We start from the raw sequence: 26964 nt of genomic DNA on the forward strand, positions 1-26964 counted from the left end.
AGCAATAATCAAAGATATTACAATAATAGAAATCACAGTTACAGCAATTATTATCCTGGAATGAATCAGAATAATAATACGCAACCTCGAAATTCGAATCAACCTACGACAAATCAAAATCAGTATTCCACTCATCTCATACCGGATAGTCAAAGGGGAAATTATAACACGTTTAGAAGGGAGTTAACACAAGCCCAACAAAACAATCCTTTTAACCTTTCCCTTAATTTCTAACCTTCAACATAAAATAATACTAACGGTCAGGGGCCGATAAAAAGGCAACGCAAGAGTCAAAGTGATCAAAGCAGAATGGATGTCAATTTTCATCAAACTGCCTCGGACACTCAAGTAGCACAGGAGGACGTACCAGTCCCCATGTGCAAATAGGTTATCATAACAAAATTTACAAGGGAATGATCGACACAGGCTCATCAATCAATATCATAAGGGAAAATTTTGAAAATTTAGAAGAACAAAAAGATGATTTAACAGTGTATACCATTAAAGGGGCAATCAAATTAATGAAAAGCATAATAATGAAGCCCACTTCAGTATGTCCGACTGTTCAGAAATTCTATATCCACAAATTTTCCGACAATTATGATTTCCTGTTAGGTCGAAAGTATCTAGAGGATACGAAAGCTAAGATCGATTATGATAACGAGACGGTAATTCTGAGTTCAACAACCTTTAAGTTTTTGTATGGAGAAAAGAAGGGCGAGACCGCATCTAAATGCCTCGACCCACAGCAAAAGGATGATTCTGCTCCAGTGGAGGAAATCAATCCAAAAATGCAAAAGGTTAAGACCACACCTAAGTGCCTTAAACCAAAGCATCAACAACAGAAGAAGGAGATCGCATTACCAAAATGCCTCATTTCAAAAGTTGTTAGTGACACAGTGAAAAATGATGTAACACATCTCGATCCCATGTCCGGTGACAACGATATAGTCAACTTCGCGATCAACAATGAGTTACGCGATTGTAACGAGTATAGACTCGAGCATCTGAATGTAGAGGAAATTGAATGTTTAAAGAAGGTTCTATACGAATTTAGAGACATTCAGTACAAGGAAGGCGAAAATTTGACCTTCACAAGTACAATTAAACATGTCATCCAGACTCAACATGAGGATCCAGTATACCGTAAACCTTATAAGTACCCCCAAAGAAGTCAACAAACAAATCAAAGAAATGATAGAACAAGGGATCGTTCGCAGTCCCCTTATTGTTCTCCTATTTGGGTGGTCCCCAAGAAGGCAGACGCCTCTGGGAAACAAAAATTTAGGTTGGTAGTTGATTACAGGAATCTCAACGAGATAACTGTTAATGACAAATTTCCCATTCCTCGAATGGATGAGATATTGGATAAATTGGGTAGATGCCAATATTTTACGACCATTGATCTAGCTAAGGGTTTTCACCAAATCCAGATGGATGAAAATTCTATTGCAAAAACTGCTTTTTCAACTAAGCATGGGCACTATGAGTATACACGTATGCCTTTTGGCCTAAAAAATGCTCCAGCTACTTTTCAGAGATGTATTAATAATCTTTTGATTTGATCTACAAAGATTGTTTAGTCTATTTGGACGATATTATTATTTACTCCACTTCATTGGAGGAACATATTTTATCTCTAAAGAAAGTCTTTGAGAAACTGAGAGACGCCAACTTGAAGTTGCAGCTAGACAAATGTGAATTCATGAAAAAAGAAACTGAATTCCTGGGACATATAGTCACAACAAATGGCATTAAACCAAACCCAAGCCCTTTTCTCTAACAACTGACGCGAGTAATGTAGCTATTGGTGCAGTGCTATCACAGAACCATAAGCCCGTTTGTTATGCCAGCAGAACGCTGAACGAACACGAAATCAACTATGCTACTATTGAAAAAGAATTGTTAGCTATAGTTTGGGCGACAAAATATTTCAGGTCATATCTATTCGGCAGGCCATTTGAAATAATGAGTGATCACAAGGTATGGCTCAATAATATCAAAGAGCCGAACATGAAATTACAAAGGTGGAAAATCAAACTTAATGAATTCGATTATAAAATAAAATATCTTCCAGGCAAAGAAAATTATGTCGCGGATGCTCTTTCCCGCACAAAGATAGAAGAAGTCATGGTTGGCGAAGTCGCAAACAGCGCAGACGCAACTATACATAGTGCTAATGAAGATAATTAAAACAAGAGAGAACGCTATAGTCGAGTTCCCCGACTATCTGATACCCGTTACTCAGTTATTCGAAATGCGAAGGTGAGTCTTCAGCACATACAGTTTTTGGCGCTTTTGTGGGCGTTAAAGAGGGCGTGGTAAAAAGTTTTTTGGCAAATCGTTAGAAATTTACAAGACTAATATAAAAATGAAAAAATATCGAAACATTTTCCAAAAGTGTGGACGTGGCAGTTTTGGGCCGTTTGTGGGCGTTAGAGTGGGCGTGGCAACATGAATCGACAAACTTGCGCTGCGTCTATGTCCCTGGAGTCTGTATGCTTAATCTCAACTTTCTAGCTTTTGTAGTTCCTGAGATCTCGACGTTCATACGGACGGACAGACGGACAGACGGACAGACAGACGGACAGACAGACGGACAGACAGACGGACAGACAGACGGACGGACAGACGGACAAGGCCAGATCGACTCGGCTATTGATCCTGATCAAGAATATATATACTTTATATGGTCGGAAACGCTTCCTTCTGCCTGTTACATACTTTTCAACGAATCTAGTATACCCTTTTACTCTACGAGTAACGGGTATAAATATATATCCATAACGGAGAGACCAATCAATTTCTTCTCTAGACAAATAGAGATAGAAAAAGGCGACAGTGATACAACATGTGTAAGACACTTCTTTCAAAAACTAAAGATTAAAATAATCTATAAAGAAATGACACTTGAACTCGCCAAAACATTTATATGTGTGCACCAAGAAAAGCGCAATTTACTTCCATATTGATGAGGATTTTCTGATCTTCCAGAGGGTCATTACCGAAATCATAAGCCCTAACAATTTCACAAAACCATTAATTGGTTTAAAGAAAAATAATATTACCCGGATAGTCAAAAACTAATACAAAATATTATCAATGAATGTGAAATCTGTAATCTGGCAAAAACAGAACATCGAGACACAAAATTGACATATGAAACAACACCAGAAATATTTAATACAAGCAAAAATACGTAATAGATTTTTATCTCACGGGAAACCAGATCTTCCTATCTTGTATTGATATTTATTCGAAATTTGCCTCACTAGTTGAAGTAAAAAGTAGAGATTGGATAGAAGCGAAAAGAGCCATTACTAAAATATTCAATGATATGGGAAAGCCACAGGAAATTAAAGCGGACAAAGATTCAGCTTTTATGTGCATAGCTTTGCAAAACTGCTTAAGATCCGAAGGCGTAAAAATTTTTGTAACAACCAGCAAAAATGGTGTATCTGATATAGAAAGATTTCGCAAGACCGTAAATGAAAAGCTGAGAATCATCGGTAGTGAAAAAAATATTGAAGACAGGTGTACAAGATTCGAAACAATCTTATACGTCTATAATCATAAAACTAAACATAATAGTACCAAACGATCTCCGGCAGACATTTTTCTATATGTAAACAGCCCAGACTTTAATGTACAACAAAACAAAATCGATAAGATCGAATATCTCAATAAGAATAGGCATGATTTTGAAGTTGATATAAAATATAGACAGGCTTCACTCGTAGAGAGTAAAATCACCAATCCATTTAAAAAGACAGGAAGGATTGAACAAGTTGACAGTAAACATTTTTAGGGCAGGAAAGTCGTTCATTGTAAATCAAAATTCAAGAAACAAGAAAAGATTAATAAGAGCAAATACGATAATTGCAGACCAGCCAAAGAAGCGCAAAGTAAGCAACATATTTCTAATAATGCGTAGCTGCATGTTACCACTCATCACCATGGTCAAATGCAGCAATATCGAAGTAAGCCCAATAAGTGCGAAGAATGGATATCATATATTCCAAACCGAAACGATGGAAATTCCAACCAGCTACGAATACCACTATTTGAGTATAAACCTAACAAAGACAATGCTTATGTTTGAAAATCTAGTAACCGAAGTAAACGACTATCCCAATGTACTTCAGATACCATATTTAGTAGATAAACTAAAACGGAAAATAAATGGATTAAGAATTATTAGCCGAAACAAGAGAGGTTTTTTGAACGTAGTAGGGAAGGCATATAAATACTTATTTGGTACATTAGACGAAGACGGCAGGGACGAGCTAGAGGGTAAAATTAATAACATGTCAGAAGACCCCGTGAAAACCCATGATCTAAACATGATTATCGATGTAATCAACAGCGGTATAGACATAATTAATAAGCTCAAGGTGGAGAAAGAACAGAACCAACAAATTGCGATACTGATATTTAACCTACATCAGTTTACAGAATACATAGAAGATATCGAGTTAGGTATGCAATTAACCAGATTAGGAATCTTTAACCCAAAATTAATAAAACACGATTATTTGAATCACGTAAATTCGGAGAAAATGCTAAAGATAAAAACATCAACTTGGCTCAAGACAGACACGAACGAAATTTTGATTATATCCCACGTTCCTAGCGAGGTCAATAAAGTTCCGATATTTCAAATAGTTCCCTAACCAGATGAACACAATTATATTCTAACCGAGCAAATATTCGATAAATTCTATATATTCAATAACCAAGTATTTCATAAGGATACAGATAAGTTAATATTCGACAAATGTATTGTTGGACTTATCAAACAAGAGCAAACTCAGTGCAAATACAATAAAACCCATAGAAATTTCCAAATAAATTATATAGAACCAAACATACTTTTAACATGGAATATTCCTGAAACAGTTGTCAATCAAGATTGTACAAGCAACAAAATATTAATATCAGGAAACAACATAATTAAAATTAAAAATTGTACCATGCAAATAGATGAATTCCTAATTTCTAATAATCTAGCAGATTTTACACAAACGATTTATATCACCAACAATGTTACACGTTTAGAACCAATAGATCACTTACAAACAAGAGAAATGATAAAATTCCATGTAAAACATTACAGCTTTTTCCAAATGATATGCATTACAACTTTTGTCATCATGATAATTAGTTTGACTGTGTATTAATTTTAAAACAAGAGAGAACGCTATAGTCGAGTTCCCCGACTATCTGATACCCGTTACTCAGCTAGTGGAAGTGCGAAGGAGAGTCTTCAACACTGACAATTTTTGGCGGTTTGTGGGCGTTAGAGTGGGCGTCGCAAAAAGTTTTTTGACAAATCGACAGAAATTTACAATACTAATATTGTTGGGTCATGCAGCCGGCGAAACTGTGCAGTAGACTAATCTTATACTCTTAATATTGTAAGCCGAAGTAGTCAGTAGTAGCAGTTGCGATGCCCATAGTGCAAACCGCTGTTCTCGCACGAATTTATCTGTACGGCGCTCATTCCTTCTTCTCTTTGTTATCTACCTACATTAAGCTTGGGCGCAGCATTCGGCTGTCTGTCCCGCCAATTCTTCGTTTTTCGGTAAAAGATTTTACTTGTGAATTCGTTATAGCTCTTGGTCGGCCCTAGCTGCCAGTATAATTAACAAAATAAACAGTATCGGAAAAAAGACAAAACTTTTTTCGGCTATTTATTTCTTGCAACAGCTATTGAAAAAGCTCAATAGCTAAACATTTGGTGACCCCGACGTGATAGTGTTAATTTGCATACATTAATTAATGCACATATCCCGTTTACATAAATATATTAAAAAGCAATCGGTTGGACAAGCGAGTGGTGATTTCGGTGATAGTGGCTGTGTTCAAGCGAGCTAGCATTATATACATACATACATATATTGCTCCATATATCATGTGCAGCCCGCCCCGTTACGTGCATTGACTCCGCTTGCATTTTCGGTATTTATTTTGTGCTCATCTTCCCGCTGAACCGCGTTCACTGAAAGTGAACTTTTTAAAGCGCAAAACAATGCGTTGCTCAGCAGGTTGTAGTGGCTACAAATGTCGCTGTCTAATGAGACGCTAAGCGGTTACGAAGAACCCACTCTTACGGTGAGGCTGGAGCAGATTGATGAGCTGCAAAGTGCCTTCAAATCGCAGTCGTCACATTACCAATATGTAGACAGAGGCAATATGAAAAGCGGACGGGAAGTTATAGATGCAGACAGGCGACCTTCTATATATTTACTCAATCATATTAATCTCCAGTGTGATAATCTCCATTTAATTAATCTTTGAATACATTCTAATAACTTAGCAATAATAGGAATACAATAAAAGGGTTCTTCATCGAATGTCAAATTTAAATCGTTGCTTCAAAACTATCGCTACAAAAATTTATTTCAAACGCTTAATTCTAATTGATTTTTACTATTTTCATATTATAATTCATGTTAATATTCGAATTCAAGTGTACCGTTGTCGAACGCGAGTGTCTGGAGAAAACAATATAATAATCGCGGCTAGGCTGATGACGTCCGATGTTAGGTCGATTTATGCGCTATTAGTGATTTTATGAACAATTGCTCTCTACAGACTCGAAGTCTAACAATATGTACACGTTAAAGCTACATCTAATGTTCGGCTTAAACAACTTTCAAATTAAACCGAATGCTACGAAAATTTACTTGAGTTTAAAACATTTTAATAACAAAACAGAGCTGGTTCAGTTGATCACATGTCGCACACAGTTTGCGGGGGTGTGAAGGGATCAGCGCGTTGTAGGCAAATTCCGTAAAGATGATGCGCACGTGAAGGTGGAGTCCGATATGATGATCCGCACGTGGAATGCGGAGTCCGTTTGGAGATCGGCACGTTAAATGCGGCGTCCGATATGTTGATCCGCACGTGGAATGCGGCGTCCGATATGTTGATCCGCACGTGGAATGCGCCGTCCGATATTATGATCCGCACGTGGAATGCGGCGTCCGTTAAGGCGATTCGCACGTGGAATGCGGCCAGGAGTCTCCTAGTTGCGCCTGTTGATGATGGTAGCGTCGTCCGCGCCGAGCTGCGGCCGCGTGGGGTGCGCGCGTGACTCGCTGTGCTTCGCTCGTGCACAGTCTTGAGTTTCAATGCCTGTGTCCATTGATAACTTTAATTAGGAGGCTGATCCCAAACTGTACAGAATCCACATACCTGATTCAGTTAAAAATAATAATTACCAGATTCTGTCTAAACCAATGCTCCAGCTGGTCTTTACGATTTGCACGTGACTTATATGAACACGCGGTTTTAATTAAATTCGCGGTTTTAATTAAATTTTAATTAAATTTATACGTCATTCTTAATTCAGATTAGTATTACAAGAGACCGAACTGACGCCGACAATAAAGGCGGTAAGCTTTTAACAGCAGCAGAGTTGCATTTCGGGTGATCTCGCGTTGGGAAATGTTAATTACTTATCCTAGACAAAAGTGGTAGGGCTGCCATCAATTCCCTGGAACTTCACCAGTTATCGCTTTAAATCTTGAATACTTGTTTGATTGGTTTAAAACCGCCCTCACACCAACAGATTTAAAGGCAGTCTATTGACTCGAGTTTAAAACTGGAAAAAGGGTGGTTAACTTCTGCATTCCCAAATGTCTTTGGCGTGAAAGGTGCCAATAGAATTCTTCGTGTTTATGGCATTCGTTACGTAAAGAGTTCGTGTCCTAGCTCGGGCTTTAGCCGACAATCGGATACGCAGGGTATCTGCAATCGCCAACATCGAGTCCAAAAAATCATTGAAATTTTCATTCGGTTTCTGCTTTCGTCGTCTGATCAAATCTTTGATGTCTTCATGTGAGCGATGATGTTGGTATCTTTCTCTGAGTCGGGTACACAGAGTAATCCAATTTCTATCAGCCGAATGTCGATGAGAGCGTTAGTAGAATAACAAAGCTGGTCCTGAGAATAACAGATAGGCGAATTGATACAAGAGGTCAAAGTCGCCATTTAAACATCGAGAAGTTAAACAGTCCACTCTGTAAATAAAATCTTCGATCGGCATATCGCCTTGCGTTCCGCTGAATTTAAGATGCCAATTAACAATGAGACTCGAGACTTTATCGGGACGACTGTCTCTATTATTGGAAATCTCCGGAAATTCTGATCTTTGAAAGGACTTCTAGCTTCAAAGCGAACGGTCGTGTTTTTTTTCTGCGCTCCGAATTTATTTTTGTTTTGCTAAATCCATCGGTGGAATTTAACAAATTATTTAATAATTCAATTTCATAATCTGTACTAGTTAAAGTGCCGTTCGTTTCGCGAGTGATTCTTTTGTGATATGTGCATTATTTTAATAAATTAATTCAATCTGTTCTCTTTCTGTCTTTGCGTTTTGTTTACTCTCGTTTTCGTGCGTTGTCCGTAGTGCTGTTTGGTGTTGTTTTTGTACTTAACTGCACGGTGCACCCGCTCTCTCGCTCTCCCACACAAAATCTTAAAGTGCACACTGCGCTCTTGCGGTACATTTTCCGATTTTGTCTTTTGGTACAGTGGTCAAAACCCAATTAAACATGGAAACCAATGTTGTCTGCTTCCATAACAAATGCCGTCAGGTAATAAAGCCTGATCAGTCAAAAATGACCTGTTGGCTATGTGATAGAATGGTGCACACTAAGTGCGCTGGTTTTAACGGCCGAACGAGTGATGACCTAGCTAAAGGCCCTAATCTAAAATACTGTTGTGATACTTGCCTAGGAGTTGCGAATGAAATGCAACTCTTTATGCGCCAAACTAAAGGTGGCTTGAAAGGACTGATCAGCAGTTTTGGCGTGGCTAGAGATAGTTTTCGTCGAGCTGATGATCTTCTTTCTGCGCTTCATTCACAATTTAATAGCCTCAAACTATTAGAAGAATCTCCAAAGGGCAAGAAAGCCGCTGGTGGTAGGCTGCCTAAGGGGATTGCCCCGCAACCTTCGGCGAGTGATCAACAAGACTCCACAGCTGATCAGTTGTCGATCGCAGCAAACCCTCAAATGTTGCTTAGATCGGCAGCTAAAAAGATTCGGTGCAATCCGATCAATCGGTTGTGGAGGGAGTCCAGCCTGGGATTGCTACAGATTCCGCTATGTCCGCACTGGTTTCTCAACCGGTGATTCCACCCGTCCCGAATTGTTTACCACCACAAAGGAATATTGAGTCCGGACTACCGGCACAAGTTGGCACTTCAGAAATACAACCTGCAGTGCCAAAACCCCTCTCGGTGGTTCCACTAAAGAAACAAATTTTTGTTTCTCGGCTTTCCCCTGATCAAACATCATCTGATGTACTGTCTTATATACAAGACAAAACAAAAGCCGACAACATAAAAGTGGAAAAATTTAACTTTTCTTATGCTAGGGACATCTCATCTTTCAAGATAGCTGTCCCAAATGAGCTATTCTCAACCATATGTTCTGGTGATTTTTGGCCGTAAAGTATGATTGTGAAAGAGTTTGAAGCTAAGATTAAAAATAGGATAAAAAGGCCCGTGGGAATTAAACTTCCCACAAGTGGCCAGATCACTGCCCCATCCTCCTCTACTACTTCTACTTCTTTATCTTCAAAAAACTAAAATCTAGTCTCACTATCTGTTATCAAAATGTAAGAGGCTTGTGTAGTAAGCTAACTAATTTGTATTCTAATAGTCTTTCCTTTGCATCCCATGTTATTGTGTTTACGGAGACTTGGTTAAAACCGGAGATACTTAACTCCGAAGTTCTCCCAGGTATGTACACAGTATACAGGCATGATCGTCCCTCCAGGCGGGGTGGTGCAGTCCTAATTGCTGTTAGGTCTACCCTCACGTCAGAGGAGGTACTTTTTGACGAGTTCCGTAACATAGAATTCTTATGCGTAAAGCTGTCATTTTCTGATAGCTATGTTTATATTACGTGCTCGTACATTCCGCCGTCTTCTGAATTTCCTGAATATATTAACCATTTGTCCGCTATCCAATCCGTTACAAACAGACTGTCCGATAGGGACCAACTAGTTGTCCTAGGTGACTTTAATATACCAGGCACTAAGTGGTCCACAGAGAAACAGTCAAATATTCTCCTGCCTATAGCACAGCATGACTTTATTGACGGCTTGCTTGACATATCGTTGTCGCAAGTTAATTATATTCGAAATTCTCTTGGTCGTTTATTGGATCTATGTTTTGTTTCAAGTCCTGAAAGTGTGTTTCTGACTAGAGTAGCACCTCTTAGTCAACCAGAAGATCCATACCATCCTACTTTCGAGGTGACAATTGACACAGGTACCGTAATAAAAGAGAGGCCAGAAAAGTCAACCAAACGAATTCATTGTAAGGCAAACTTTCAGAGGTTAAATCTTTTTATATCTGGCTTTAATTGGTCCGATCTATATTCTTGCAACATAATGGCCGATGCCTTAGATATTTTTTATACTGCAATTAAATCATTTTTCAACTCTTGTGTTCCGATGTACTATCCGTCTACTTCTAACAAACCTCCTTGGTTTAATAAAGAGTTGACACACCAAAGAAATGTTAAGTCCAGACTTTATATAAAATTTAAAAATACCGGTTCTCAATCTATATTTTCTAAATATGTAAGTGCTCGGCTAAATTTTACCGTGCTTAATGCTTAGTGTTATAAGAATTATTTAAACCGTTGTAAGTTCCAGTTCGCACAGGATCCAAAACAGTTTTATAATTTCGTTAACACTAAGCGCAAAACAACTAGTTACCCTTCCTCGCTATTTTTTGAAAATACTTCAGTAACATCGGATCAGGCAATAGCCGAGTTTGCCAAGTTTTTTCAAACCACATATTCTACGTTACCTCATTCCGAACGACCTTACTCTTACGCGGTATCAAAGTCAAATTTAATATTCTGTCCCACTTTAAACGAAAGCTCACTGCTTTATGATCTTCTGCGAGTTAAGCCTGTCTATTCGCCAGGTCCCGACGGAATTCCTGGCTGTGTGCTTAGATTCTGTGCGGAAGCCTTGTGCAAACCTCTACTAAAACTGTTTAACTTATCTCTAGAATCTACACAGTTCCCCCAAATATGGAAGGAGTCCTTTGTGATCCCTCTCCATAAAAAAGGTAGCAAATCGGATGCAAGCAATTACAGAGGAATCTCCAAATTGTCTGCTATCCCTAAGCTTTTTGAAAACGTTATCACTCCTCATTTGCAGCACCTTTGTAGGTCAATTATTTCACCATGTCAGCATTGTTTCATGAAACGCAGATCAACAACTACTAACCTTCTGGAGCTAACCTCCTTCGTAGTACAGGGTTTCAAAAATAATCTTCAAACAGATGTCATTTACACGGATTTTAGTAAAGCATTCGACTCTGTTAATCATTCACTTTTAATAAAAAAAACTTGATTTATTAGGTTTCCCTGTTGATCTCCTAAATTGGATTCTAAGTTATCTGAATGGCAGGACGCAACGGGTCCTCTTTAAAAATTCTCTTTCTTGTATTCTCCGAGTCACATCCGACGTCCCACAAGGGAGCCACCTAGGTCCGCTCCTTTTTACCTTATTTATTAACGACCTTCTCTTAATAATAAATCATTCGCGTGTGCTAATGTACGCTGATGATGTAAAATTATGCTTGCAATATAAGGACATTTCTCGCCATTTGGACTTACAATCCGATCTAGATTGCTTTCAAACATGGTGCCGGGATAACGTATTAAACTGTCGTGCCAACTCAATGCACGCAACTTACACTTTAAGTGGGTGCTCTTTGGACAGAATAACACATGCTGATGATCTTGGTGTTCTTCTGGACCCTAAACTTAAATTTTCAGACCATATTTCGTCTATTGTCAATAAGGCCAGGGGTGTGCTTGGTTTTATAAAACGGTGGTCAAAGGAATTTGATGATCCTTACATGACCAAAACCTTATTTATTTCTCTAGTCCGTCCGATTCTCGAGTATGGATCACCTGTTTGGAGTCCACAATATGAAGTTTACTCGGACCGCATTGAATCGGTTCAAAAGAACTTCTTACTTTTTGCCTTACGGCGCCTTAACTGGGATGCAAACCGTAGATTACCTCCTTATTCGAGTAGATTAATGTTAATTAACTTACCCTCCTTAGCTAACCGTAGAACGATGCTTGGAACAGTCTTTATTTTTAACCTTATTCGTGGTGAAGTGGATAGTCACGACTTGGTTAGTCGGCTAAACTTCACTGTTCCAAGCAGATTTACTAGAAATTACGTACCTTTAATTTTAAATCATTGTAGATCTAACTATGAGTTGCATGATTCCTACAGAGTATTATGTTCTGACTATAATAGATTCTATCCTATTATCTCTAATTCGGACTCTCTGCCGTTTTTAAAGCGATCAATACTAACATACTTAACGAATTCTTAGATATTACTACTAGCATACATATATTTCCTCGTCCTTTACTGTCTTCTATATCGCGTCTATCTTCCCGCGATTCGAGCCGTACGATACACGGCAGCGCCCCTCGGTCGGTTGGGCGGGAGGTGTGGCCGTGGGACTCGCGCGTTAAAAAAAAAAATACATCTGTGGATCCGGAATGACGTTATCCCACTCAAGAGGAACCTCTTCCACTCTAGCAGACGGAACATGCGACGGGAAATTAAGGTTTCTTAGGGAAACCGTAAAACCTAATGAGGTTATGAACTCGTTTTTCAGATAACGTTGCGGTGTTGTTCGACACACTTCCTGTGGACGCGCGTGGCAGACGAGAAACTGAAGCGGTCTGGGTGCGCTGGGTTGTGTTTGACGGATTTCTCCTTAAACCTCGTGCCTCGACTTATCAAGGATGTGACTTCGAGTGTTTGGTCTCGCGCGGGCAATCGTGTCCGCGGCGCTGTTGGCACTAACCGGAATTGACGGGTTGATCGACTGTTGCGCTAAGTTCCTGCTATTGGTCGTGGTTAACATGTTGAGCTCATCTAAACTACAGGCTCTACGACAGTTGGGACAATTGTCATTGTTAAGCATCCACTGCGATATACACTCGCTATGAAATCTATGTCGACATGTGGTTTCAATGATCGGAACTTCGCTAGCTACTGTATCGTTACAAAGGGTGCACTCAGGATTGCTAACAGCAAGGTTGTCGCTGCTTCTTGTAATAGACATATTGGTACAACAAAATCTTCTTGAAATTACGATATTAAAGAAATAAACGTGATAAAGGTTTACAACAATTTAAAGCTAGCTGAGATTATCCTTCTTTCTAACTTGTATACTCTGATTCTACTTTTAAGGTTTTTGAAAATATTGTCCGGTTAAAAGAGAAGTGATCTGAAATAATCCTATATCAAACAGTCTTGATTTCCACCATCCAAAATACGTCGTCAATCTGAAGTTCTGGTCGGTATAGAGTTGTAATAATACAATACTATCATTCCATACTAGAACTCCTTATTGACTTCTTGTTTCGGGTTGTCGTAATAACAACCTCATTATTTATATTATTATGACCCGTCTGGTTTGACTAAAGTCTGCCAATTCCAGCAATTCCTTGACATAAAGTATGTATATAAATATAACTATTTCCACTAATAACAAAGTTTTGGGTGGGCATCTAATACTGGGATGTGTAGGTATTCGTAGAGTTATTCGGAAACTTGACTATTCGATTGATTAATCAAGTTTTATCCACCAAATTAAAATTCCTTCGAGAATTTAATTTGTTCGAGCCCCACGCTGGGCGCCAATTAGTATGTAACGAACACGGCTGTTTATCTACGCCCGAGAGTCTTCTCTGTCTAACTAAGTTGCCGGCTAGGTTCAGGGCTGGGGTGGGTTGTTTTGACTCTCGAATCGCAGTCGTCACATTACCAATATGTAGACAGAGGCAATATGAAAAGCGGACGGGAAGTCTATACCCGCCCTCCTGGAATTATGCTGAAATCAATCATAAATTCCCCTTTGTTGTAAACCGTTCCTCCCTCAGGCGACCTTCTATATATTTACTCAATCATATTAATCTCCAGTGTGATAATCTCCATTTAATTAATCTTTGAATACATTCTAATAACTTAGCAATAATAGGAATACAATAAAAGGGTTCTTCATCGAATGTCAAATTTAAATCGTTGCTTCAAAACTATCGCTACAAAAATTTATTTCAAACGCTTAATTCTAATTGATTTTTACTATTTTCATATTATAATTCATGTTAATATTCGAATTCAAGTGTACCGTTGTCGAACGCGAGTGTCTGGAGAAAACAATATAATAATCGCGGCTAGGCTGATGACGTCCGATGTTAGGTCGATTTATGCGCTATTAGTGATTTTATGAACAATTGCTCTCTACAGACTCGAAGTCCAACAATATGTACACGTTAAAGCTACATCTAATGTTCGGCTTAAACAACTTTCAAATTAAACCGAATGCTACGAAAATGTACTTGAGTTTAAAACATTTTAATAACAAAACAGAGCTGGTTCAGTTGATCACATGTCGCACACAGTTTGCGGGGGGTGTGAAGGGATCAGCGCGTTGTAGGCAAATTCCGTAAAGATGATGCGCACGTGAAGGTGGAGTCCGATATGATGATCCGCACGTGGAATGCGGAGTCCGTTTGGAGATCGGCACGTGGAATGCGGCGTCCGATATGTTGATCCGCACGTGGAATGCGGCGTCCGATATGTTGATCCGCACGTGGAATGCGGCGTCCGATATGTTGATCCGCACGTGGAATGCGCCGTCCGATATTATGATCCGCACGTGGAATGCGGCGTCCGTTAAGGCGATTCGCAAGTGGAATGCGGCCAGGAGTCTCCTAGTTGCACCTGTTGATGATGGTAGCGTCGTCCGCGCCGAGCTGCGGCCGCGTGGGGTGCGCGCGTGACTCGCTGTGCTTCGCTCGTGCACAGACTTGAGTTTCAATGCCTGTGTCCATTGATAACTTTAATTAGGAGGCTGATCCCAAACTGTACAGAATCCACATACCTGATTCAGTTAAAAATAATAATTACCAGATTCTGTCTAAACCAATGCTCCAGCTGGTCTTTACGATTTGCACGTGACTTATATGAACACGCGGTCTTAATTAAATTCGCCGTTTTAATTAAATTAAATTTTAATTAAATTTATACGTCTATCTTAATTCAGATCAGTATAACAAGAGACCGAACTGACGCCGACAATAAAGGCGGTAAGCTTTTAACAGCAGCAGAGTTGCATTTCGGGTGATCTCGCGTTAGGAAATGTTAATTACTTATCCTAGACAAAAGTGGTAGGGCTCCCAGATCAATTCCCTGGAACTTCACCAGTTATCGCTTTAAATAATAAATCGAAATCTTGAATACGTGTTTACTAGTTTGATTTGTTTAAAACCGCCCTCACACATGTTTGAGGGATTCGTCGTTGGAAACTATTCGATCTTTGGAGATCTCAAACGGCAACTACGAAGCCGCTTTTGATTTGCTTCCAAAAAGGTTTGATAATCGGCGTCTCGTTTTTCAGGCACACAACACCGAGATTCTGGGTCTAAAAGTAGTACGGAATGGTTCAGTGGCATCGCTTCGGGAATTGTCGGACAAGTTTAACGCTCACATCCTTGCGTTGAAGGGTTTGGGCACCACTGAGCATGCAGGGCATGCCAAATATTATTGCCCGCAATTTAGAGACTTAGCGCCAGTAGATAGTCTGCGCGAGACAAAGAGACTAGCACCTAAATTGCCTAAAGGCAGGTCATCAGCTACGGCAATGCAGCTCGAGCCGCTGCCGTGGAATCAGGCACCATACGCTGTTCCATCTAGATGGTCCGCCTTCCTTGCAGCCACATGTTCCGGTATCTTCAAGTTCCCACACTGAGCCTTCCGCCCCGCTTTCAACTTCTTCTACTCTAATTGCCCAGGATCTCGGTAGTGACCTTGTGCTGCTAGCCACTGCAACCGTTCTAGTGCAGAATCGGTCGGGACTGTTCGTTCCCTGCAGGGCCTTGTTAGATTCTGGGTCTCAACTGCACTTGGTCACCTCTCGGTTTGCAAATCAACTGCAACTTAAGAGGTCGATGTCGTCTGGCTCCGTCACTGGAATCGGGGATTCCAATTTCGCGACTGATGGATTCTCGGTAGGAATTGCGAAGCGGTCTGTCACTTCGAATTTCTCAACGAGCATAACAGCAGTTATCGCTCCCAATATCACGGATCGCCAGCCAAGGTTTAATGTGGACATTGGGGACTGGAAGATTTCAGAAAACGTGCAGCTCGCCGACCCGGATTTTCATACAGCTCAGCGTGTTGACCTGTTAATAGGAGCTAGCCTGTTTTATGAGCTGCTGTGCGTAGGTCAGATAAAGTTGTTGCCAGGACTGCCACTGCTTCAAAAAACTCGTCTGGGCTGGGTTGTGTCTGGAGGCTGCGCGCGCCCGTGCGGTAGCGCAATAATAGCGTCACGCGTTCCTTCTCTAGCCAGCGAGAAAAACAGCATTGATGTTGGACTTGATTCGCTTCTGCAGCGCTTTTTGGAGGTAGAAAATTGTCCCGGCCCAATAGTTCAAGTCACGAAGGAGGATCTAGATTGCGAGGCCCACTTTGTTAAAAATTACACACGATTGCCAGCTGGCGATTACTCGGTACGGTTGCCGCTAAAACTCCATTTGGATTCTTTAGGAGATTCCTATCCTCAGGCTTTGCGGAGATTCTTGTCGCTGGAGAGGAAGCTTATAAAGCACCCTGGCTTGAGGGTTAAATATGCGGCGTTCATGAAGGAATATCGTGCCTCTGCCTCTGAGGTCAGCTCGTGCCGATATTTTTTACCACATCACTGCGTCATGAAGGAGGATAGCACTACCACCAAGCTTCGCATTGTCTTTGACGGATCAGCTGCCACTTCCACTGGTTACTCGCTTAACGATGTGTTAATGGCTGGCCCGGTCATCCAGCCCAAGCTATTTCACATCCTAATTCGATTTCGCTCACACCCAGTTGCCGTTACAGGAGACATATGTAAAATGTACCGATGTGTAAGAGTCTCGCAAGAAGATAGCTATTTGCAGTGCATTGTATGGAGGGACTCCCCAAAAGATGACCTTCAAGTTTACAAACTCGACACAGTTACTTACGGCACCAAACCAACCTTCTTCTTGTCCGTAAGGGCTATGCAGCAGTTTTCAATCGATGAGCAGGCAGCGTCTCCCGTTGAATCAGAAATCCTTAGGCTCGATTTTTACGTGGATGATCTTATCTCCGGCTCCGGCACCGTAAAGAATGCTATCAACATAATGCAGCAGACGGCTGGCATTATTGCGAAGGGCAAGCTCAAGCTAAGGAAATGGTTCTCTAACATTCCGCTTGTGATGGAGGGTGTGTCCGCCGAAGACGAGGAATCGTTCATGAAGTTTGAAGATGGTAGCGATTTCACCAAAGCTTTAGGTTTCGCTTGGGATCCCGGAAGCTCATAACACGAAATGGCTTGATATATGTCGCAGTTTTGAAATGATAAGTCATGTTAGTTTCCCTCGGTTCGTGTTTAGCGCAGAGTCTGGTCTTGAGGTGCACGGTTTTTGCGATGCAAGCATTGATGCCTATGGAGCCTGCGTTTATGTCGTTTCTAATGGGGAGCAAAGTTTTAGCCATTTGTTTTGTTCGATGTCGCGCATAGCTCCGTTGAAGACCATAAAAGTACCAAAGCTGGAGCTTTGTGGTGCAGATCTTTATCCTTCTTTCCAACTTGTATACTCTGATTCTACTTTTAAGGTTTTTGAAAATATTGTCCGGTTAAAAGAGTAGTGATCTGAAATAATCCTATATCAAACAGTCTTGATTTCCACCATCCAAACTACGTCGAATTTCTCAACGAGCATAACAGCAGTTATCGCTCCCAATATCACGGAGCGCCAGCCAAGGTTTAATGTGGACATTGGGGACTGGAAGATTTTAGAAAACGTGCAGCTCGCCGACCCGGATTTTCATACAGCTCAGCGTGTTGACCTGTTAATAGGAGCTAGCCTGTTTTATGAGCTGCTGTGCGTAGGTCAGATAAAGTTGTTGCCAGGACTGCCACTGCTTCAAAAAACTCGTCTGGGCTGGGTTGTGTCTGGAGGCTGCGCGCGCCCGTGCGGTAGCGCAATAATAGCGTCACGCGTTCCTTCTCTAGCCAGCGAGAAAAACAGCATTGATGTTGGACTTGATTCGCTTCTGCAGCGCTTTTTGGAGGTAGAAAATTGTCCCGGCCCAATAGTTCAAGTCACGAAGGAGGATCTAGATTGCGAGGCCCACTTTGTTAAAAATTACACACGATTGCCAGCTGGCGATTACTCGGTACGGTTGCCGCTAAAACTCCATTTGGATTCTTTAGGAGATTCCTATCCTCAGGCTTTGCGGAGATTCTTGTCGCTGGAGAGGAAGCTTATAAAGCACCCTGGCTTGAGGGTTAAATATGCGGCGTTCATGAAGGAATATCGTGCCTCTGCCTCTGAGGTCAGCTCGTGCCGATATTTTTTACCACATCACTGCGTCATGAAGGAGGATAGCACTACCACCAAGCTTCGCATTGTCTTTGACGGATCAGCTGCCACTTCCACTGGTTACTCGCTTAACGATGTGTTAATGGCTGGCCCGGTCATCCAGCCCAAGCTATTTCACATCCTAATTCGATTTCGCTCACACCCAGTTGCCGTTACAGGAGACATATGTAAAATGTACCGATGTGTAAGAGTCTCGCAAGAAGATAGCTATTTGCAGTGCATTGTATGGAGGGACTCCCCAATAGATGACCTTCAAGTATACAAACTCGGAACAGTTACTAACGGCACTTCTTCTTGTCCGTAAGGGCTATGCAGCAGTTTTCAATCGATGAGCAGGCAGCGTCTCCCGTTGGATCAGAAATCCTTAGGCTCGATTTTTACGTGGATGATCTTATCTCCGGCTTCGGCACCGTAAAGAATGCTATCAACATAATGCAGCAGACGGCTGGCATTATTGCGAAGGGCAAGCTCAAGCTAAGGAAATGGTTCTCTAACATTCCGCTTGTGATGGAGGAAGACGAGGTGATGGCCGAAGACGAGGAATCGTTCATGAAGTTTGAAGATGGTAGCGATTTCACCAAAACTTTGGGTTTTGCTTGGGATCCCGGAAGCTCATAACACGAAATGGCTTGATATATGTCGCAGTTTTGAAATGATAAGTCATGTTAGTTTCCCTCGGTTCGTGTTTAGCGCAGAGACTGGTCTTCAGGTGCACGGTTTTTGCGATGCAAGCATTGATGCCTATGGAGCCTGCGTTTATGTCGTTTCTAATGGGGAGCAAAGTTTTAGCCATTTGTTTTGTTCGATGTCGCGCATAGCTCCGTTGAAGACCATAACAGTACCAAAGCTGGAGCTTTGTGGTGCGGATCTTCTGGCTAAAATCATGAGGGAAATAGTTGGCTTGAAAGTATTTAAAGGACGCTAATATTGTTGGTGCGACTTGACGGTGGCACTTTCCTGGATCCGAGATGAGCCCGCAAGGTTCAACATATTTGTGGCTAGCTCCAAATTTGCAAATTCTTACCCCTCACTGCAACGAGTGTTTGCATACATTTACAAATTCTTTAATGGAATTCGTCATCCTGGGCTCACCGTCGCACACATTCAAGAGGGTACTAAGATGATGCTGCGTTTGGTGTAGCGCGCGCAGTTATGGGACGACATGCAGTCCCTAAAAACGCTGGGAAGAGTTTCCTCGTCTAGTCCCATTTCCTTTAGTCCCATAGTCGCCTCCGGAACTCGTCATTGGACTTTGATGCCACCCGAAAATCTTTCCAAGGTCCCATCCGGTGACTCTGGCAATTATTTCGCATTACCATTAAACCAATCTTCATGCCGGACCTCGAGCTCTTCTGGGTGCAATTCGATCCCAATATTGGCCTATTGGGGGGAGGAAGACGGTTACCAAGGCCGTGAACAGATGCATCAGATGTTTTCGGATTAAGCCGCGGCTGATAGAGCACATAATGGCGGACCTTCCCAAGGAGCGCTTGGAAGGATCTCACGCTTTTGAGGTTGCTGGTATACATTTCTGTGGACCCTTCTTTCACAAGTCGGATACTCGCAACTAGCCTGGGGTTAAATGCTACGTCTGCGTATTTATATGCTTTGCAACCAAGGCAGTGCACCTGGAGCTGATCAAGGATCTCTCGTCAGTTGCGTTTCTGTTGCTTCAGAAGCAGTAGCTTGAAGTCGGACAACGCCACCAATTTTGTCGGCGCCGAAAATGAACTTCTGGAACTTCAAAGGTTATTTCTCAGCAGCGAACATCAAGGCTCCGTTCAGAATTTTTGCCTTTCGGAGACGATTGACTGGCGGTTCATCCCTCCACAGTCGCCACATTTCGGTGGACTCTGGGAAGCGGCGGTGAAAACGGCCAAGCACCATTTTTACCGCGCTGTGGGTACGGCGGTTCTGACCTTCGACGAGCTGAGGACGCTGGTGTGCCACATCTCGGCAGTTATTAACTCCAGACCTTTAGTTCCCATTTCAGAGAACCCTGCCGATCTGGACGTCCTCACTCCGGCGCATTTTCTCAATGGTGGTCCGCCTTCATCGTTTGACGAGCCAGATCTAAGGGCCTTAACTATAATCGGCTTGACTCCTTTCTTCAGCAAATCTTTTGGTCGCGATGGAAGGAAGAGTACTTGACGTTGCTCCAGCAGCGCTCCAAGTGGCGCACCCCAAAGCCTGGCGTAGCCGTGGAAAACGTCGTTCTTGTTAAGGACGAGAATCTACCCCCAATGAGATGGCCTTTGGCGAGAGTCATGCAGTTTATTCCTGGCAGAGACGGCGTCGCTCGAGTTGCAGAATTGAGGACCGCGTCTGGAGTAATAAGGCGGACAGTGAACAAGCTGTGTCTGCTTCCCCTTGAGGACTCTGTTGGGTCATGCAGCCGCCAAAACGGTGCAGTAGACTTATCTTATACTCCTAATATTGTAAGCCGAAGTAGTCAGTAGTAGTAGTTGCGATGCCCATAGTGCAAACCGCTGTTCTCGCACGAATTTATCTGTACGGCGCTCATTCTTCTTCTCTTTGTTATCTACCTACATTAAGCTTGGGGCCAGCATTCAGCTGTCTGTCCCACCCATTGTCACTTCTTCGTTTTTCGGTAAAAGACTTAACTTGTGAATTCGTTATAGCTCTTGGTCGGCCCTAGCTGCCAGTATAATTAGGAAAATAAACAGTATCGGAAAAAAGACAAAACTTTCTACGGCTATTTATTTCTCGCAACAGCTATTGAGAAAGCTCAATAGCTAAACAAATATAAAAATAAAAAAATATCAAATCATTTTTTAAAAATGTGGGCGTGTCAGTTAATCTCTACTTTCTACCTTTTGTAGTTCCTGAGATCTCGACGTTCATACGGACGGACAGACGGACAGACAGACGGACAAAGTCAGATCGACTCGGCTATTGATCCTGATCAAGAATATATATACTTTATATGGCCGGAAACGCTTCCTTCTGCCTTTTACATACTTTTCAACGAATCTAGTATACCCTTTTACTCTACGAGTAGCGAATAATTTATCAAAAATTGTGATTTTGGACAGCCTGCTTGAGCTTATCATTAAAGTGTAATTTGATGTTTTCGTAGTCGATTTTCTTGTAACCTGAAATCAAATTTAGAAAAGATTGCATTCTTCACTTTTTTCCGTGTAAACGTCAATTTGACTTTGGCGTACGTCGCTGCTGATCTTCGTTTTTACTTTGTAACTGCAACCATTTGATTTCCAATTTGCAAAGAGTGTGTTACGTCGGCGTCTTAGTGCCCGTGTCCTGGGTAAGGACTAAGGCCGAGGCATTCGATGTTCAGGCACCATGTTGCCAGCGTAAGCTCGTTGATTTTGGGTCGTGGGATCTTGGTAAGGCTCCAATACGATCCCCTTTGTGAAGGTTGTACGTCAAACTTTATGTCATCGTTTTTGACCTACTCCACTTCTCGCTTCAGCATACCTTTTGGAAATGTTAACCTCCTCATTTTGTTGTAGCTAAAATAATAGCATAATTTTATTGATTAATAAATTTTTGGCTAGTGCCATGTGTAATACAAAAAATAAAGGCTAGCATACAATGATTATAAGAAGTTGTCCATAATTTGTTTTTAGCGGGGGATATTGAATTCATCACCGGGCAACGGTGCACACGTCAACAAAACTTGTTGGACAAAAAACGTCGCTCTGAGGGCTCTTGTCTTTGCATAACAAAAACAAGGCGGATACTCGCCGCTGAAAAGTTATTTTTTCTTAAACAATATTGAACATTGAACATTTAATGTCTATTAATGAAATATATTGCCTCGACGATGCTAACAATAAAATATTTTCTTTTATAACGGACACCCTTTGGTTATCAATTTTGCAAAAATGTACGTATACTCACTAAACATCTGAAAATAAAATTGGCACAAGAATATATGCATATATAAAAAAATATAGAAAAACACGGGAACAGTGTTCCGTCAAACTTACCCAACTTTAATCCGGAGCGATGAGATCTCGACGCGTTGGATCCTGGATGTTGCTACTGATAGGATAGGACATACATTCTCAGATTACTTAAATTGTGCACTTGTTTTTAAAAGTCACTGCTGTTATTGTCTTTGGTGATATCCACAAAAAAAAATGCACCGGTTCACTTATTCATTGTTTAATTGTTTGGCCGGCTTTCATGTTATGCTTGGTAGTAGTCGAGTGAGTTTTCATTGAAGGATTGAAGGATTTCCCGCGCTATGCTCTATTGGTGTTGCGGAATACTGGATATGATCCGTTCTAGGGTGTGGTGGTGATCCCGTAGCCGCCGCACTGCTCTTTTGTAAATCCTTACTAGCTTCAATAGTACAAGCAACATTAATATGACAGCGATGAACTCCAGGGTATGCTGCACACCTAATATCTCCTCTTTGTGTTCGACGACTTCCACGGTGTTGATCACATTGGCGGTGTTGTCAGAGGCTTAAGACTCCTGGCCGCCCATCTTGAGACTTCTGTAGGATTCTAGTTTTTCTTCAAGCATGTTCCTTTTATTGGTCCTGGATCCTCCCAGACTACGTCCTGTTATCCTGGGGGTTGATGGAGTCCTCGCTCCTCCCGGCACTTTTCTTTTGACCGAAATTATTAGCGTTTTAAGGCAGTCTTCACTTGAATCACGAGGTTAAAGTCTCGAAAAAAGGACTCTCGGGAATTGAGTCACGACTACTGATTCTCGAGTATTTGCTTTCGGGTTTTTCAGTTCGAGTCTTCCCGGGTATTCACTTCGAGTCTTCCCTTCTCGGGTATTGCTCTCCGAGACTTCACGGGTATTGCTCTCCGAGTCTTCCCGGGTATTGACTTACGGGTATTGACCATTTTATCGGTGGGCCACGGTCTTTTTATACCATCTTAGAGCTAACTAAACGCGATGATAGTACCACTTCCCCTGCTTTAGATTCTGGTTGTGAATCTTTAAAGTCGTATGATCTTATAAGTGTGGTGCGTCGTTTTTTGAAAGTGCACGTTTCTGGAATCTTCCAGTCCCCAATGTCCACATTAAAACTTGGCTGGCGATCCGTGATATTGGGAGCGATAACTGCTTTAATGCTCGTTGAAAAATTCGAAGTGAAAGACCGCATCGCAATTCCTACCGAGAATCCCCCGATTCCAGTGACGGAGCCAGACGACCTCGACCTCTTAAGTTGCCGTTGATTTGCAAACCGAGAGGTGACCAAGGGCAGTTGAGAGCCAGAATCTAACACGGCCCTGCAGGGAACGAACAGTCCCGACCGATTCTGCACTAGAACGGTTGCAGTGGCTAGCAGCACAAGGTCACTACCGAGATCCTGGGCAATTAGAGTAGAAGAAGTCGAAAGCGGGGCGGAAGGCACAGTGTGGGAACTTGAAGACACCGGAACATGTGGCTGCGAGGAAGGCGGACCATCTAGATGGAGCAGCGTATGGTGCCTGATTCCACGGCAGCGGCTCGAGCTGCATTGCCGTAGCTGATGACCTGCCTTTAGGCAATTTTGGTGCTAGTCTCTTTGTCTCGCGCAGACTATCTACTGGCGCTAAGTCTCTAAATTGCGTGCAATAATATTTGGCATGCCCTGCATTATGGCAAAGCCTGCAACCAAGAGAATTTTGGGTGATAGCAACTAGAGTCGAAGGATTTCTGCCCACCTGAACGCCTGGCGTATAGGTTGCCATGGCGCAATCCACGGCCTCCAAAGCCCTACATCCCTGCTCCAGGAATGGAGCCATCGATTCCCACGACGGAATAAGGTTGACAAAGACCGGATCCTCGAAGCGCTCCTCCCACTTAGCTTGGCTCGCCGCATCCAGCACTTGCGCTATGATGAGGCCGGCGGTTTGCTCAGTGGTGCCCAAGCCCTTCAACACACGGATGTGAGCGTTAAACTTGTCCGACAATTCCCGGAGCGAACCATGCCACTGAACCATTCCCTACTACTTTTAGAATCCAAAAAAACGAGACGCCGATTATCAAACCTTTTTTGAATCGTAGTTGCCGTTTGAGATCTCCAATGATCGGATAGTTTCCAAAGCCGAATCCGTCAAACATCAGATTCTGAGATTTCTCAATGTTAGAGAGGTCCGGATGGCTGTCGATTATGCTCGTGAACACGGAGTAAAAATCCGGCCCGTTTGCGTAGCCTCCGCCAAACGTTGGCAGCTGCACAGGCGGCAACGGCATTGGGCTCGGCCGCGGATGCGACTGATGACCACTACTCGGGTGGGGCACAATACCTTCCGCAAGCGTCGAGTGCGGCGCGAAATGCACATTGCGTTTAGCTGTTTCCGCTCGGTGTTAACTCCCTGTGTAGGTTCGGGGAGTGGAATGTTGAAGAACTAAAAGTTGTTTTCGAAATAAAAACGTCCACTGGAGCTGAGTTCTCAAATCTGAATGAAATTCTATATTTCTTTCTCGTACTTTACAATTTGGTTTCATACATTGTGCTTATTCTAATATGCTGATCGGCCGAAGGGTAGAAGTGGAGCGGATGCGATTCGGTGTTGCACGAGGCTCTGTTTGGCCCGCTGTTTGTGTTGATTCAGCAATTCCAGTGTTATTCGATACGACGACTTAGCGTTTCAAGTAGGTAGTAACGAAGTATTTTCTTGGGCCCTCTAGATCTCCGGTTGTCGAGGCGGCTTTGGCGGGGGACCGCCGAGGGTAAATGCTGAGGCGGTAACTCCACCCCCTCAGCTTGAACTAGCGACCATAGCGGGGGTATAGCTGCTGCAATCGTAGCAGGTGAAGCGATGGTTGGAGTGAAAATGGCACGTGGTGTAACCTCTGGGTCACCACATAATTTTGAGTTATCACAAATTCTGTGTTGTTCATGGGAAGTGGTATTACCCTACGGAATGAAAATATTTCCTTCTTAAATAAGGGCAATTTAATTGAAAATAGTACAACTGTGTCATTAATGTGGCGCTTAACTCTAAAAATTCATACATATGTTCGTCAGACAATAACTGTATCCCTTGACTCTCTAATTCGTGGACACACCTGTCCGTTTCTTTCTTATCGAATAGGAATCTGGAAATAACCCCCAACTTAGCCAATAACAGGCTCTCGGCCACGTCATTCAAGTTCAATCCTAACATATCTATAGTAAGCGAAATTCGATCGATATATTCTAACCTATAAATCCTCCTGTCCTCCAAATGACTTACTTATGCCATTGTTATAATTGTTAATAAATGTATTTACTCTACTATGCTCTTTGTTTATTTTTTTCGTCAGATTCTTAAACATGAAATTGACCTTGCTGCCTGTTTTCTCCTGTGAGCTTATGCTCCCTCTCAACCTTTCCTCTTCCTCTCTCATCTTCCTTATTTCCTCTTCTAGTTTTTCAGTGTTACCGCTCCCCGACCCCAATCCATTGAACAACCCTCTTGTTCTTCTATGTTTGGGCCATATTCCTTCCAACATCTGTAATTTATTCCTCAGTGATCTAACTAAATCCCTCGTTCCTGCCTCATCTACGATTTCTCCGAGTATCCTCTCTATCCCCTCTATTATTTCCTTATATTCTTGCAACTTTACGATGTGGATATAGTTTTGGTAAGTTTGTATAACTCTTGCCGTTCCCATTTCTATCTGAGCCAACGGGTCGTTCCCTTCCAAGGGTATTACTCCGAACCTGCTCTCCTAGGCCACGGCAATGGACATCCTTCGGATTTTCTCCTTGTGCATTTTCTGCGGCCTGGTTGTTGTCAATGTCAGGTTGCTGTCTTCTAACACCTTGTGTTTACCAGGTGTACAAGTATGAAATGTCGGTTCGAACATATAGATGTCTCCCAAACGTAAATATTTATCGATTGTCTTAAAACTTTGACCTTGTGAAGTGTCAACCTTGACTGTCGAACCACCATAGTTTGGCGCCAATCGAGCGTCATTATCGTTTACTCTCAGTGCAGTCAACATGTCGAGTTTCGTGCCGAATAAAGAGCAAACGCGGACAGTGTTAATTTTCTGTTTTCATTTGAAGAAAACAGCAGCGGAATCGCACCGAATGCTTGTTGAAGCCTTTGGCGAACAAGTACCAACTGTGAAAACGTGTGAACGGTGGTTTCAACGCTTCAAAAGTGGTGATTTTGACGTCGACGACAAAGAGCACGGAAAACCACCAAAAAGGTACGAAGACGCCGAACTGCAAGCATTATTGGATGAAGACGATGCTCAAACGCAAAAACAACTCGCAGAGCAGTTGGAAGTAAGTCAACAAGCAGTTTCCAATCGCTTGCGAGAGATGGGAAAGATTCAGAAGGTCGGTAGATGGGTGCCACATGAGTTGAACGACATTTCATACTTGTACACCTGGTAGAGAACCTAGGATTGAGTTTATCTCTCCGGTTCTCCTATCTAAATACCGTGTTTCCAACCTGGTTCCGGGTCTGGTTCCTGTCTATCTATATTAGCTTCCTCAATTCTTTTCATCTTTTGGCTTTCTACTCTTTCCTTTACCTTCGGATAAACC

The sequence above is a fragment of the Drosophila teissieri genome, chromosome 2R (assembly GCF_016746235.2).
Source record: "Drosophila teissieri strain GT53w chromosome 2R, Prin_Dtei_1.1, whole genome shotgun sequence".
Taxonomy (NCBI): domain Eukaryota; kingdom Metazoa; phylum Arthropoda; class Insecta; order Diptera; family Drosophilidae; genus Drosophila; species Drosophila teissieri.